General features: G+C 45.5%; 1 long non-coding RNA gene across 1 annotated transcript; it reads right to left on the reverse strand.

Annotated features, from left to right (window-relative positions):
- Nucleotides 1–2,541: 2,541 nt before the first annotated feature.
- LOC134760824 (uncharacterized) lies at nucleotides 2,542–7,251 on the reverse strand. Its single transcript, XR_010138821.1, has 4 exons — nucleotides 7,158–7,251; nucleotides 6,715–6,852; nucleotides 5,471–5,608; nucleotides 2,542–2,763 (listed from the first exon to the last, which is right to left on the reverse strand). It is a non-coding gene; the product is annotated as an uncharacterized LOC134760824 (long non-coding RNA).
- Between the last annotated feature and the right edge of the window lie 8,863 nt (nucleotides 7,252–16,114).

Below are 16,114 nucleotides of genomic sequence, written 5' to 3' on the forward strand. Positions count from 1 at the left end.
GGGTGGGTGTTGGGGGTGTGGAAAGCAGAGAGACAGTGATCTTTCCAGAAACTGTGATCTTTGTCAAATGCCTGTCAGCCTCCGACAAGTATGAATTAACTTTGAGGAATGACATATGTGTTTGTATAAAGATATATATGCACATCCCACCATGGAGGGCCCTGAACATCCCGCAGAGACATTTAGATCTGATCCTGATGATGCTGAGGAGCCACCCGTGGTCTCTGAGCAAGGAAGCAAACTGCTTTCAGTTTTATATGAGTTCTGAAGCATCATCAGCTCCCAGACGTTGCAAAACAGCTCCCAAAAGCCACGAATGGTCTCCCCACACCCCTGAGGATCACCTGGTGGAGGCTTTAGTATGGAAACCAGAAATACTTACTCCTACTTAGTCCTCATTCTATTATTACACTGGGCCATGGGCCTCTTCTCTGAACCTCAGTTTCCTCATCAATGAAATGGGAAGGATTGTTTGTCATGTACCCAACCACACACATAAGCAAGCTAAAAAACATTTTAAAGTGATGTCTGAAGGAATGCTATTTATGGCTTAGGCATCAAAAATCACTTGACATGTCTTCAGAAAAGAGAAACTTGCCAGCTCCTCAGTTTCAAAAGGAAAGCCTCCAACTCCTTGAGAACTGTCCAGAGAAAGGCAGCTTCCCCCACCACTGATGAACTGATTGATCAGCAGAGAAACTTTCTGTTTTTAAAATGTTTTGATGTAGGATGCAGCATATTATATATGTAATATCCAAATACCATGTTTATGTATTATTTGGATATAATATACATATGTGTAATACATGTTATATATTATATGTAATATATAACATACATGTAATATATGTGTGATATACATATATATAAAATATCCAAATTTTATATACGTGTGTGTGTGTGTGTGTGTGTGTGTGTGTGTGTGTGTGTGTGAACATTCCAGAAATGGTGGCAAGAGTATCTCCCATCTCACCTGATCGTCTATAATGGAACTTTGATGCTCCTTCTACCTAGAGGGGAGGTCTATGCCCACTCCCCTTGAATGACGGACCCCAAGACATAACTTGTTTGCAGCCAGTCATCAATGATGGAAGTGATGCTGCATGACCTTTAACACTGAGTCCTTAAAGGTGATGTGGCTTCCACCCTGTTCATTGGAACATGAATGGCCCTGAGACACCATGCCATGAATGGGCCCACGATGCGGCCATGCTGTGAGGAAGCTCAAACAATCTGACCCAGAAAGCCCTCCTGGAGAGGCTCGTGAGACTACACAGAGAGGGAGAGATGTACAACCAGCCCCCGGCTACTCTGGACATCTGATTTCTAGTTCTAGTTACCTTCTGACTACAACTACATGACGGACCCCAAGACAGAACTGCTCAGCTGAACCTTTCCTGAATTTATGACCCACAGTAAGTGTGAAAGATAATAAAATGATTGTTGTTTAAGCCACTACATTTTGGGGTGGTTTGTTGCACAGCAAATGTAACTGGAATAAATGGCAAGGCAACAGGTTGATACAAGGCCCAGGAATGGTTACTAGTTTGAGCCTCCAGGGATGCTGCCTGGCTCAGTCTTCTCAATCAACCACCAGAAGCTTCTTCTCTCTATGCTTCAGATTTAGCAAAATGGCACACCCTCCACCCAAGCCAGCATGTGAGCCTCCTCCTTCCCAGTCACTTAAATGGACTCCTCTGCCCTCAAGAATCAGCACCCATGAAATGGCAACTTACTATCATCTTCCCCATCTACCTCCACCCCAAAGCTTAGAATGATGGACCTCAGCCTTAGTGCCTATAAAAAATTTACCTAGGATACCTCTACCCCTTCCTAACTCTACCCAGATTCTGATAATAGCAGGTGTGGAGGAGAGCCAGGTAGTTCTGCCACAGGTGGAGACATTTATTCCAAGAAGGTCAGAACACGGAATGTGAAGTGCCACTTTGCCTGGAATCTAAGTCTCAAATGTCTTCTCCAAGGAGCCGTGTTTGAGGCTGGCAGCTCCTTTCATGCCCACAACAGGGATTTTTTTTTTCTGGATTCATTCTGAAGCCACAAGCTTTTGGTCCCCCTGAAAACATTTTTGCTATGTTGGATGGAAATCACTGCTCCGATGCTAAGCGTGGCAGAGCCATGAAAATTCAGAGCTGAGAGCATCCAATGGCTCTCCCATGACATCTGGGATATCTCTGGCTGAAAGCTGGGGAAATGGGGTCACCAACTGCTCCATTAGCCTACTTTGGGTGGACCCTCCCCTTACTGACCCTCACACCGTCCGGTCCCCTCACACCAGTTACTGTGCAGTGGGAGATTGTCCGTCCTTCCAGCAGAATGGAGCCCAGCAGTGCTCACCCCTTACCCATGGTCCGGCCACCACGTGTGGCTCACTCTGTCCTTTTCAGGGTTCATCCCAGAACTGGAGCTTACATTCCCAGAAGGCTTTGCTTTTCAGGCTTTTCAGGTTATCGCCAATTGAAGCTAAATGCTCTGACATTGTGTCTTTGACATGTCAAACTGTTCACTTGCTCACTGGAAACATGTAATGTATCTCATACTTTATGTAACTTGCTTTTGGTATTCCTTCTTTTTTTTCTTTTTTTATTTTGTTTTTCACCCCTAATATTTCGAGACGTTCAGAAAATCAAAGCAGCCTAGGTCTTGCTCAAGTTCTGATTCTGAGCTGCTCCAGTCATCGTCACATATTTGTTTCCTGTATATAGATTCTTACTTTTTCTTTGGATATTTTGATCCTGACTCCTCCTGTGAGAGACAATAAAATGATGATAAAAAGATTTAAGCTTGCTGAAGGTAAGGACCTGGCCTCCTTCTTTGTATCCCCCAAAACCATCTTGTTCACAGAGCCCAGGGTCTGATAGTGCACGACCACACCACAGAGTGGTTTTATTTTTATTTATTCTATTATTACTTTTCTTTTTCAGACAGGGTCTGGCACTGTTGTCCAGGCTGGAGTGCAGTGGCGTGATCTACAACCTTCACCTACTGGGCTCAGGCAATCCTCCCACCTCAGCCTCCTGAGTAGCTGGAACCACAGGTGCACGCCACCATGTCCCAGCTAATTTTTGTATTTTTGTGGAGATGGGTTTTCGCCATGTTGGCAAGACTGGTCTCAATCTCCTGGGTTCAAGTGCTCTGCCTAACTCGGCCTCCCAAAGTACTGGGATTATAGGCATGAGCCACTGTGCCCGGCGGGTTTTCTTTCTCTTTTTTTTTTTGACTGAATTTCACTCTTGTTGCCCAGGCTGGAAGGCTGGAGTGCAATGGCGTGATCTCGGCTCACTGCAACCTCCGCCTCCCCAGGTTCAAGTGATTCTCCTGCCTCAGGCCTCCGAGTAGCTGAGATTACAGGCATGCACCACCACACCCGGCTAATTTTTGTATTTTTAGTAGAGACAGGGTTTCATCATATTGGTCAGGCTGGTCTCGAACTCCTGACCTCAGGTGATCCACCTGCTTCGGCCTCCCAAAGTGCTGGGATTACAGGCGTGAGCCACCACGCCTGGCCCAGTTTTCTTTCTCAACGAGCTGTGTGGCCTCTCTGAACTTCGGTACCCTCACATGTATAATCAGGGTGATAATGCCTGCTACCTGGTGGGATTGTGAAGAAAATTAAATATGATTCTGTGTGCAATCTACCTACCATAGTGCCTGACTCAAAGAAGGTGTTCAGTGAATCATAGTTCTTAGGGTTGAATTGTGTCCCCTCCAAAAAAGATCCAGTGAAGTACTAATCTCCTGCCCCTGCCAATTGTGACCTTCTTTGGAAATAGGGTCCTGGTAGATGTCACCAAGTTAAGAGGAGGTCATCGTGGATTAGTGTGGGCTCTAAATCTAATGATGGGTATCCTTGTAAGGAAAAGGAAATTTGGAGACACACAGAGGGAAGAGGGCCATGTGACAACAGAGTCACGAAGTTAAGTGATGGAAGCTCAGGCCAAGCAATGGCAGGGATTGCTGGCCACCAGCTGCCAGAAGAGACCGGGAAGGATAGAAGCTGTGGCTCCCTCCCTCCAGAAGCTGGAAGAGGCCAGAAACGATGGAGGCTGTGGCTCCCCCAACTTCAGAAGCTGGAAGAGGCCAGGAAGGATAGAGACTGTGACTCCCTCCCTCCAGAAGCTGGAAGAGGCTGGGAAGGATGGAGGCTGTGGAGGGTGCATGGCCCTGCTGACACCTTGATTTTGGACTTCTTGCCTCCAGAAATGTGAGACAGTGAATATCTGTTGTTCTAAATCACCCAGTTTGGGGTACTTTGTTGTGGCAGCCCTAAGAAATGAATGCAGATTTTCGCGCTGGAAAGTGGAGTGTCTGTTTTGGATGAAAAAGAGAGGAGCCACCTAGACGCTGGTCCAGGAGGCTAGTGCAAAGGCAAAGCAACCCACAGACGAGGTCTCATCCCCTCTTGCCCAGGGCAGCTGAAGACAAATTCCACGTGCCTTCCTCCCCAGTGCTTCTCAGCAGCCTGCAATTCCATGGGACCACCGACTATGACAAATGTGGCCAACAGAAAGCTTTTATCAACAGGGATTTAATTTAGAATTTAGTGCAAAAATATATTTCTTGGCCAGGCATGGTGGCTCACACCTGTAGTCCCAGCACTTTGGGAGGCTAAGGTGGGCAGACCACTTGAGGTCAGGAATTCAAAACCAGCCTGGGCAACAGAGCAAAACCCCATCTCTACTAAAAATACAAAAATTAGCCGGGAGTCGTGGTGCACACCTGTAATACCAGCTACTTGGGAGGCTGAGGCAGGAGAATCACTTGAACCCGGGAGGTGGAGGTTGCAGTGAGCTGAGATGGCGCCATTGCACTCCAGCCTGGGCAACAGAGCCTGACTCTGTCTCATATCTAGTTACCTCTAAATCTCCAAATGCATATATAGATATATTTGGAGATATATCTATATCTATATCTATATATTTGGAGATTTAGAGTTAACTAGATGTGGTTTCTCCCCTGAAGGAACTCAGATAAACAGAGCATTGCTTCACAGAGGAATCAGGCCACGGTAAGGCTAAGCAGAGCACCACAGCAGAGCACCAGGGATGGCCACAGATTATGCTCACATCAAGGCTTAAAGAACATGTGGAGATTGGCCAGGCCAAAGAAGGTGGTGGCATCCAGGCAAGAGCATGACCAAAAGCACCCAGACATGAAACAGTGTGGCACATGCACACAAACTGAAAGCAGCTTGGAGCAACACACTATTGAACAGGAGGAAGAAATGAAATGTAAGGCAGGAAAGAGAGGGTGGGAGAGGACAGCTGATGAGATGTTTCGTGTTCCATGCTATAGAGCTTGGAATTTATTCTGTAGGCAATGAGATGCTTCTTCTCTAGGACTTAAAGCAGAAAAGAGGCATAGACAGATTTTCATTTAATACAGACCATCCTGGCTAAAATGTGTCAATGGATTACAACAGAACAAGATTAGAGGCAAATCAACTAGGTACCTGCTGTGAGCAGTCCAGATGAGAGGTGGTGCAGTTGTGACTTAGGGAAGTGGTGCTGGATGGGAAGGAAGAGACTTGGGGAGTGTTCCAGGGGTGTCCTAGCTTGAGCTCCCCACAGAAGCAGGACCTGTGACAAGGCTGATGTGCAGGCTGTTTAGGAATTGATGCCAAGGAACAGCAATGGGGGCTGGGAAGAGTGAAAGAAGGAGGTGGGCTTGGTGTGGTGGCTCACACCTGTAATCCCAGCACTTTGAGAGGCTAAGGCAGGAGAATAGCCTGAGGCCAGGAGGCCAAGACCAGCCTGGGCAACATAGGGAGACTGCATCTCTACAAAAAATTTTTAAAATTAAAAATTTTAAAAATAGAGGGAGGAGAAAGAGGCATCCCAGTGTGGTGTTATTGGCCTGGTTACCTCCATGGGCTGTTGGGACTGGATCCCCTGGAGACCCCGTGAGGAAGCGTGTGAAAGATGCCTCAGAATTGTCCACCCAAGACATGGATGGAAGGAAGATGAGCTCATCAGCTCCTGCCCCTATTGGTCAAAGTTTGCCCCCAAGGAAAGCCACCTCCCTTGAGCTTCCAAGTTTACACACAAGCCAAAATAGCTAGGCAGGTCCCCGCAGGCTTGGACAGAAAGCCTGCCACAGCAGATACCCACTGCCACAGCTGTCAGGTGACAGCTTGTTTTTGCAGTTGTCAGAGCAATGCCCAGGAGCAAAAAAGGTGAGCCAGGTCAGGCGCAGTGGCAAAAGCCTGCAATCCCAGCAATTTTGGAGGCCAAGGCAGGAGGATTGCTTGAGGCCAGGAGTTCAAGACCAGCTTGGGCAAGAAAGAGACCCCTGTCTCTACAAAAAATAAAAAATTAGCCAGGCATGGTGGTGCGTGCCTGTGGTCCCAGCTACTCAGGAGGCTGAAGCAGGAGGATAGCTTGAGCCCAGGAGGTCAAGGCTGCAGTGAGCCATGGTCGTGCCAGCACACTCTAGCCCGAGTGATAGAGCAAGACTCTGTCTCTAAAAAATTAAAGAAAAAAACGGTGAGCCAAGAGCATGTGAAAGGAGCATGAAAGGGAGGTGGGCAGAAGAAGCTTGTTGGATAGAGGAAGTGAAAGGAAGAGGCACATTTGGACAGACAGCCGCCCTTCTGGACTGAGTAACCACGTGGAGAGTGGTTCTCCATCCACCCATATAGGGAGCACAAGGAAAATAAGAGATTCCCAAAGATAAGGGATTTCCTGGGGAAAATACCTCCTCGAATGGACTGCGACCCTCAAGGGAAGATGTTCCACAAGCTCGGCACGAGTCAGGCAGGAGGGAGAGGTCTTGAGATCACAGGTGAAGTGAAGACTCCCAGGAAGGGTGATTGCAGGGCGGGGGCCTCCTGACCTGGAGACAGGGCCCCAAGGAACAGTCATACCAAGAGGGCAGAGGACAAATGAAGAGGGAGTGGACAAAAAGAGAAATGGGAGGAGAGCCATGTCCCAGGAGCCAAGTGATTTAAATGCAGGTGTAGTGCCCTGGAGAGTTTCATGTGTAAGAACAAGTAAATCATTGTTGCTTACCTCTCCCTTGAAAAAAAAAATACCCTGCTTCTTGTCCTAAGTTCCCAGGCTCTCTTTTTGCCTACTCCCTCCCCAGTTGCTGAGTCCAGTCAACCGTCCTGCTACAGTATCCCCTACAGCGCCATTCACCTGCCCTTCTCTGCTCCCTTGCCACCATCTAGGTTCAGAACCTCATTGTCTCTCTTCCGGTCTGTCCTGCTCCTCCTCCCTCTGCTGCTGTCCATCCAGGTGGATTTTCCTAAAGGGAAAAGGTGCACTTGAGGGCAAATTTCTCTTGGCCATGCACTTAGGAGGGGGATTTCTGGGTAAAAGGGTAAGTTCATTGCTTTTCTAATTCTCTACTTTTTCCTTATCCTCACCCATAAATCTTACAACCCCCGAAAATTGCAATATATTTCTAGGACCTCTCAGAGCCTTTGCCTGTGCTGTTCCCACTTGCCGGAAATGCCTCTCCCTTCATCCCCAATAGTTCAAGCCCCACCTTTTTCTGAGCCCAGCTCAGATGCCACCCCCTCATCCAGGAAGGCCTCCTTGATACCTCCCTACCAGAATTAATCTCTCCTTCTCTTGTGGTCTGAAGACTCTTGGCTTTCTCCCCTGTCCTATTTTTGCTTGTTATCACTGCCATTGCTTTACACACTTTTTCTCCTCTGCTGGGAACCAGGGCAGTTTCTATATCATGATGCCCCTCTATGCCCATTAAGCTACAGTGCACATGGTACCCATCCCGAGACCAACATTCTTTTTACACTTCTGTGTTTCTGACCTAGGAAAGTCTTACATTTCACAGAGTGTCATAGCTGAGTTGGAAGCTCTTTTCTTAGAGCCTCTTAAAATAACGGCATGCCTTACAGTCGATGATCTCTTACATTCCATTAAATACAGTAGGAGATGTTCAACCAATATTTGCTAAATCGGAGGAGTTTAAGTCATTTTGAGTAGGAGAGGGAATCTAGACCCACTATTTGGATTAGCACCAATTTTAGTGCAACACAGGGCTTCTGAAGAGCCCCTCCAGCTTTCACCTGTCCACTTAGTTGATGATGAGCGCACCTGCGAACTCTTCACACATTCCAAACCCACCAAGGCAGCTTCTCTCATAAGGACATTTTTCTCACTTGCAAGACCCCTGTTGCCTCCAGCAGCAATCTCAGTAATGACCTTTACTTCTGTTTCCTGCTTCCTTCTCCCTCACTCCTGCTTCCTTCTCCCTCATTCCTGCTTCCTGGAGTCCCCTCAGATAAACCTCCTATGCCCAAGACCTTGTGTCAGGATCTGCATTTAGGGGAGCCCAACTAAAATTCCAGGATCACCATATAAAGGTCCCTGTGGGGGGGCTGGGCCTGCTCTGAATAAAGTAGGGAAGTGGCCCCAGGGTCTGCGGCCAGTGAGGAGAGGGTCCGGCAGTCACCAGTGGGAGCTGTTTCCTCCCATATCCCTCCCACCTGTCCCTACCTGTCCTGCTGGCGGGGTAAAGAGTGGGATTTACCTCGTGACAGCTGCCTTACCGCCCCATGAAAAGGCACTTTGGGCTAGGGCTGCGGGGAGCGCATCTCCAGGGATTGCAGGCTAGGAGGGCGAGAACTCTCCCTGGCCTGGGAGTCAGGGAAATGGAGAGATCAGAGCAACACAAGTGCTGGGAACAGATGGGGCTCCCTGGGCTCCAGCGCTAATTAACCAGCTCTGCAGCTCAGGGCCTGGGCCTCATGATAGTAGTCTCAGGGCCCCTGGGGTGGAGGGTTGAGCCCACAAGGCTGCACACAGGCAGAGGGAGAGGGGCGATCCCAGGAACAGCCATCCCTCCATTCCCTAATCCAGAGGCCGCTGCCCTTCTTGGGCCAGAGAGCAGCAGCTTCTAACACAGATCTGGGCTTCTCACTCAGCAGGTGCTAGGGACCCAAGGAGGCAAATGGAGGAAAAAGAGGGGAGGGAAAAGAGTGAGGAACCCCTGCCCCAAGGAGGCCACTGCCACCGCCCACTGGCCTCAGGCCAACTGGACCCCAGATGATAAGCGTGAAACTCCCAGAGGTTGAGATTGAGAGACTCTCCTCCTCCCTGCCTTTCATCTTGTGTCCCCTCTCTTGTCCCTTCCTCACTTGCAAGAACAGAAATCATTTGATGTGTTTCCGCTACCAAATCAGAGCAATGAGTGCAGAGTTGGGGAGGAAATTGAAGGGAAACAACTCAAACTGTTTCACTGGAGTTGCAGGCGCTGACAAAGGCATCTTCTTTAGTTAATGAGTTAATTTCTGATAAACCTTAGATACCTAAAATGGGCTACATGTTGTATAGCCTAAGTTGATTCCTAATCAACACTTGAAATGTAATCACAATCAAGGTGCCTTTTTAAATTGTGGGCAAGAGAAAGAAATACATCTCAGACACAAAACAACCTGTACGTACCACTGCCATAAAGTGGATCAGGCTGTATTTCTATTTATGTTTGTATTGAGGCTGATTTTTCTGATTCTCTCCCAGTTTGGGGTGTTTTATCTCTGAATCCCCAGTGCATAGCACAGTCCTGGCTTGTAGTAGGAATTAGCAAATATTTGTTGAATACATAAACCCTCTTTTCAAAATACAGTCCCAGAGCATAAAAACAGAATAGCTAATGTACACTCTTTTGTTGAATGGGGCAAGCACGGCCCAGGTAGCAAGTAAATAGTGACAAAATAATTCTGGAATTATCTCCCACCCACAAGCCAGGATCCAAAATAAATGTCCTTTGTTCTATATTGTTATTATTTTTTAAAAGTCCTTTTCTTTTATCTTCTAAGATACTTATAGATAGAATAATATAAAGTCTGGATTTGCTTCAAAATACCTTAGCAGACTGGGATTATAGATGAGACAAGACCGGCTATGTGGGAATAATTGTTGGAACAGGCTAGTGGGGACATAGAAATTCATAAAACTATACTGTCTATTTTTGAAATTAATTTTCAAAAATATGCTTGAAATTGTCCATTATAAAAGGTTTTTATTACTCCATGCTAGGAAAAATGTAATTGAAACTAAGTAGTAGAAATGTTAGAAAAACATAAGCAAACAATTCACAAGGTTGGTGCCATATCCCTTTAGGACATATATGCTCACCGCAGCTCCCATGGGTCCAGTTGGAGAGATGTGATGCTCATAGAGCCTGTGTCCAAGGACTTTCTTTGCCGTTATCTCGTGGTTCTGCAAATATACACTCGAGGCTGCCAAAAATGAGTGATAGTAAATTACCCCGCTAATTCAATGACTCTTCTTCAATAGAAATTGATTACAAAGAAAAAACTAGTCAACAATCCTAACAGTATTTCAGTGGTTCTTGGGAACATTTTGCAGAATGTAAGGGAAGACATTAACAAGAAATTTCTAGCAAAATTCCATTACTTTGAGTAGTCTTGCACAAAATGTGAGGCAGAGGGGGTAAATGTATATGCCCTTACTTTTGATGATGCTGTTTTCTTGTTAAAAAAAAAAAAAAAAAATTCTTCTGGCCGGGCGAGGTGGCTCACACCTGTAATCCCAGCACTTTGGGAGGCCAAGGCAAGCGGATCTCGAGGTCAGGGGATTGAGATCATCCTGGCCAGCATGGTGAAACCCCGTCTCTACTAAAATAGAAAAAAATTAGCCAGGCGTGGTAGTGCACACCTGTAGTCCCAGCTACTCCAGAGGCTGAAGCAGGGGAATCACTTGAAACCAGGAGGCAGAGGTTGCAGTGAGCTGAGATCGTGCCACTGCACTCCAGCCTGGCGACAGAGCAAGACTTCATCTCAAAAAAAAAAAACCCTCTTCCACGTTTGGGTTTGTAGGATGCTTTCAGTCTTGGCCACTTGTTAACGTTTTTATTCTGTCTTTCCTATGCCATTTGGAAATTCAGTTGAAAAAGCAATTTAAAGTACCTAGAAATTTAAACCTCAATTCTAATTTCAAAAGACAACAAAGTCTCTAAATATTTACTATCTAAGTAATATTCAAATAAATGCCATTTCATCTGAACAGTAAAATAAACCAGCATGCTTGAACATTTTAATGGGCTTCCAAATGCTATCAGAAAGATCAAGCTGTCCTGTCAGAGATCATCCGTGGATTTTCAGGAAACGCACTGCAATGTCACACAACCCGTCTTTAGGCTGGCCTTTGAGCAAACAAGCAAAACCATTCTGCAAATGCTGAGGCCATATTTCCAGAAGCATTCCAAAATGACCTTGGAAGTGCAATGCAATGAGTGTAATACGTTTGGAGTGGGAGAGGCTGGAATTAAGGCAAAAATAGCATATTAGTATTTTTTTTAAATCACTGAAACAGAAGTGATTTAAGAAGAGAGAGATCAACTCTAAAGGATGGACCTAAAGTTAAAAGTAGTTTAAAAAATACACATTAAAAAATACATATGTCTAGGCTGGGTGAGGTGGCTCACACCTGTAATCCCAGCTCTTTGGGAGGTGGAGGTGGGAGGATCGCTCGAGCCCAGGAATTCAAGACCAGCCTGGGCAACATGGCAAGACCCCATCTCTTCCTAAAATAATACAAAAATTAGCCAGGCATGGTGGTGTGCACCTGTAGTCCCAGCTACTCAGGAGGCTAAGGTGGGAGGATCACTTAAGCCCAGGAGGCAGAGGCTTCAGTGAGCTAAGATCATGCCACTACACCCCAGCCTGGGCAACAGAGCAAGAACCTACCTCAAGGTTACATGTATATATATATATACATACATATATATATACACATGTATGGATATACTCATATACATATATGGGAGCAGCCATTTTTTTGGGGAAAGGTGGGAAAAGTCACATAAAATAATATCCTTATTTTGCCAATTATAATAACCATTTATTGAGTACGAATATGGGTTATCTCATGTAATCCTCATCTCTGCTCTCCCAGATAACTACTGTGTGATTTCCATTTTAAGGTGATAGAAACTGATGCCTGGGAAGGTCACGTGATGTAACCAAGGTCATCCATCCATTGAGAAACCCCTCCCCATCTCCCAATTTCCAGCCATTGACTGTACTGAAAATTTGTGAATGTAAATAGTGGTTTACCCAGCATTCATTCTGAAAGAATCTCTATGTAGTCACATATTTGAGAATGTTTTTCATCTTCCACCCTTTTCTAAAAACACTTTCTCCATCTCCTAAACAAGCACTCAAAACGAATGACCCCTGAGGGAGATCTCCATGGACAAACCAAACATTAACCTTATGGAAAGCAGCTGATTATCTCCATATCTTGGCAATTGTGAGTTATACTGCAATGAATATGAGTGCAGATATCTCTTTGAGGCACTGATTTCATGTCCTTTAGGTATATATACCAGAACAGAGACTGCGGGACCATGTGGTAATTCTGTCTTTAATTTTTTGAGGAACATCCATACTGTTTTCCATAAATTACAACGGAATATCATTCAGCCTTCAAAAAGGAGATCCTGCCATTTGTGACAACTTGGATGAACCTGGAGGACCTGGTGCTAAATGATATAAGCCAGACACTGAAAGAAAAATACTGCATGATATTACTTATATATGGAATCCAAAACAGTCAAATACATAGAAGCAGAATAGAATGGTGATTCCCACGACTCGGGGGAAATGGGGAGATGTTGGTCGAAGAGTACAGCCTTGCAGGTATAAGATGAACAAGTTCCACAGACCTAACATACAGCGTGGTGATTATAGTTAACAATAATGTGTTGTACACCCGAAATTGCTAAGAGAGTAGAACACTTAAGATCTTAAGTGTTCTCACCACACACACAAAAAGTAACCACATGAGTGACGGATATGCTAATTAGATGGATAGTGGTAATCATTTCATGATATATACATATATCAAAACATCATGTTGTACATCTTAAATATATACAATTTTTATTTGTCAATTATACCTCAGTAAAGCTGGAAGGAAAAAAAAAAGTAGCTGATTTTTCAGTAGGATTAGAGCCAGGGCTCTCAGTGAGAAGTTCTGCCAAAGGCTGGAATGGACAGGACTTTTTTGGTAGAAATGAAAAGCAATAAACCCACCTGCGGACGACCAAGCAGGTCGTGACATTGCAGGACTAGCAGATGGTACCTAAAATGTCACTGTAGTCTTTCCCACCTCACTGATTGGCAGCTGCGGCTCAGGCTAAAACCTTGGAGGCATCTCTAACTCCACTCTCTCTCCCTTTCACCTCACATCCAATCTGTCGGTAAATCCTAAACTTCTAAATAAATCCAGAATATGACTGCTTCTCACACTTCCATTGCCAGCACCTCCGGCGGGGCCCCCATCGTGTGCTGCCTGGATTCTCACAGTCACCTCGCTCTGTCTCCCAGCCCTGCACGATCTCTTCTTTGTACAGCAGTCAAACAGCTCCTTAAAAGCCCAAGTCAGATCAAGTCAGCTCCCTGCTCTGAACCCTGAACCCTCCAGGGGCTCCTCTATAGCATTCAGAGTTGAAGTCAAAGTCTACAATGCTCCGAGGCCCTACACCATCTACCCCTGTCCATCCTTCTGGGACCTTCAGCTCAACTTCCCCTCTAGCTGCTCCACTCCATGCATGCCAGCCCCACTCCCCATTCTGTGTTCCTCAAATATGCAGGGCCTTTGCACTAACTCTGACCTCTCCCTGGAACATGAATCCCCAGATACCCTCCTGGCTCACTCCCTCAGCTCTCCCATGTCTTTGCTCAGACATCACCTTTGGACATGATTTGGATCTGTGTCCCTGCCCAAATCTCATGTCAATTTGTAATTCCCAGTGTTGGGAAGGTGGGGCCTCCTGGGAGGTGATTAGATCATGGGGGTGGATTTCCCCACTTGGTACCGTGGTGATGGTGAGTGAGTTCTTGTGAGATCTGGTTGTTTAAAACTGTATAGTCCCTCCTTCCCTCTCTCTTCCTCCTGCTCCAGCTGTAAGATGTACCTGCTTTCCCTTCTCTTCCCACCATAATTGTAAGTTTCCTGAGGCCTCCCCAGAAACAGAAGTCGCTATGCTTCTTGCACAGCCTGCGGAACGGTGAGCCAATTAAACCTCTTTTCTTTATAAATTAGCCAGTCTCAGGTGTTTCTTTATAGCAGTACAAGAGTGACCTATTACACCTTCTCATTGAGATCTGCCTCAACTTCCCTATTCAAAATTGTAACATCTTCTGCCCAGCACTCCCAGCCCCTACCCTGCAGCATTTTACCCCATAACACTTATCACCTTCTTACCTTTAAATGTGTTCCTTTCCTTACCAAGGCATAGCCTGTAAAATCCAAAGTCCTGTTTTCAACTAGATATCATCTGCCTCCTGATGCCATGCAAATGCACATAGCACCAGCTAGGAAATATTCTTGTCACAAAAAGTTGATCCTGAATTTAATCAAACTTCTCCAGCTAACTTCCACTCACTTGGAATAGAGGGACAAGAGCATGACACCATAAGGAAGCATGCAGACAAATGCTGAATGTGGAACATTCTCCAGGACAATCGACCTGGTCTCTGCAACAAACCAAGGGAAGGGGGATTAAAAGAGAAAATAATGGAGACTGCGGTAGATTTAATAACACTTACAAGATGTAACAACAAAATGTCATGGGGAGAACCTGCTCAAATCCTGATTTGTGCCAACCAACAATAAAGAGACACTTTGGAGTCAAGTAAGTAAATTTTATTATGGACTGAATATTACATCTAGTATATTACCAAAGAAATAGTGTGCACTTTGAGAGGCATAATAACTGTATTATGGTTACATAAGAAAATAGTAACCATTTTTAGAGCTATTAATATGTACTGAAATGTGTAGAGATTTAATGACATGATTTTGGGGACTTACTTTAAGGTACTTCAGCATATTGAAAAGGGATAAATGGGCCAGGCATGGTGGCTCACACCTGTAACCCCAGTACTTTCGGAGGCCAAAGCAGCAAAAAAAAAAAAAAAAGAAAGGCCTGGCGTGGTTGCATGGTTGCACATGTCTATAGTTTCAGCTACTCGGGGGTAAAAGAGGGGGTATCCTGAGGTGGGAGGATCACCTGAGCCCAGGGCTGTCGAGGCTGCAGTGAGCCATGATCACACCACTGCATTCCAGTCTGGGCTACAGAGTTAGACCCTGACTCAAAAACACAAACAAACAAATAAGCAAACAAAACAAGAAAAGAGATAAATAAAACATGTAACAAGATTTGTTTTTAAATCAGGTCTATTGAGGTTTACATACAATAAAGTTCACCCATTTAAAGTTTGATTAGTTTTGACAAATGCATACAGTTATATGACCAAAACCACAGCCAAATTATAGAATATTTCCTTCACCCTACAAAGCTCCCTCATGTATGCTGAGATTTCTATAATTCTTGGATCTAGAAAATGAGTGTGTGAGGGTTCACTGTATTATTTTCTTACTATTGTGCATAACTTGGAGCAGACCTGGCAAATACGATCTGGAATTTTTCTGGGGGCATGTGATGACTGTAGGACCTAGTGTGCATTACAAGTGGACAGATGGATAACTTATTCTGAAACTTGAAAGAGAAGTGTCTCAGGGAGAATTCCCAGAAGCCACCCTGAGACAAGGATTCATGTGTAAGTGATTTATTAAGGACATGACGACGAGATCCAGCATGAAACACACAAGATGGCCTAGAAAATATTTTGCTGGTCGGGTGCGATGGCTCATGCCTATAATCCCAGCACTTTGGGAGGCCAAGGCAGGCAGATCACGAGGTCAGGAGGTGGAGACCATCCTGGGTAACATGGTGAAACCCCATCTCCACTAAAAATACAAAAAGAAGTAGCTGGGCATGATGGCACGTGCCTGTAGTCCCAGCTACTCGGGAGGCTGAGGCAGGAGAATTGCTTGAACCCAGGAGGCGGAGGTTGCAGTGAGCCGAGATCATGCCACTGTACTCCAGCCTGGGTGACAGAGTGAGGCTCTGTCTCAAAAATAAAAACAAACAAAAAAAAATTTTGCCAAAATAGGCTGGGCGCAGTGGCTCACACCTGTAATCCCAGCGCTTTGGGAGGCTGAGGCAGGCGGATCACCTGAGGTCGGGAGTTCGTGACCAGCCTGGCCAACATGGTGAAACCTCGTCTCTACTAAAAATAGAAAAATTAGCC

Source organism: Pongo abelii, chromosome 22 (assembly GCF_028885655.2).
Source record: "Pongo abelii isolate AG06213 chromosome 22, NHGRI_mPonAbe1-v2.0_pri, whole genome shotgun sequence".
NCBI lineage: Eukaryota > Metazoa > Chordata > Mammalia > Primates > Hominidae > Pongo > Pongo abelii.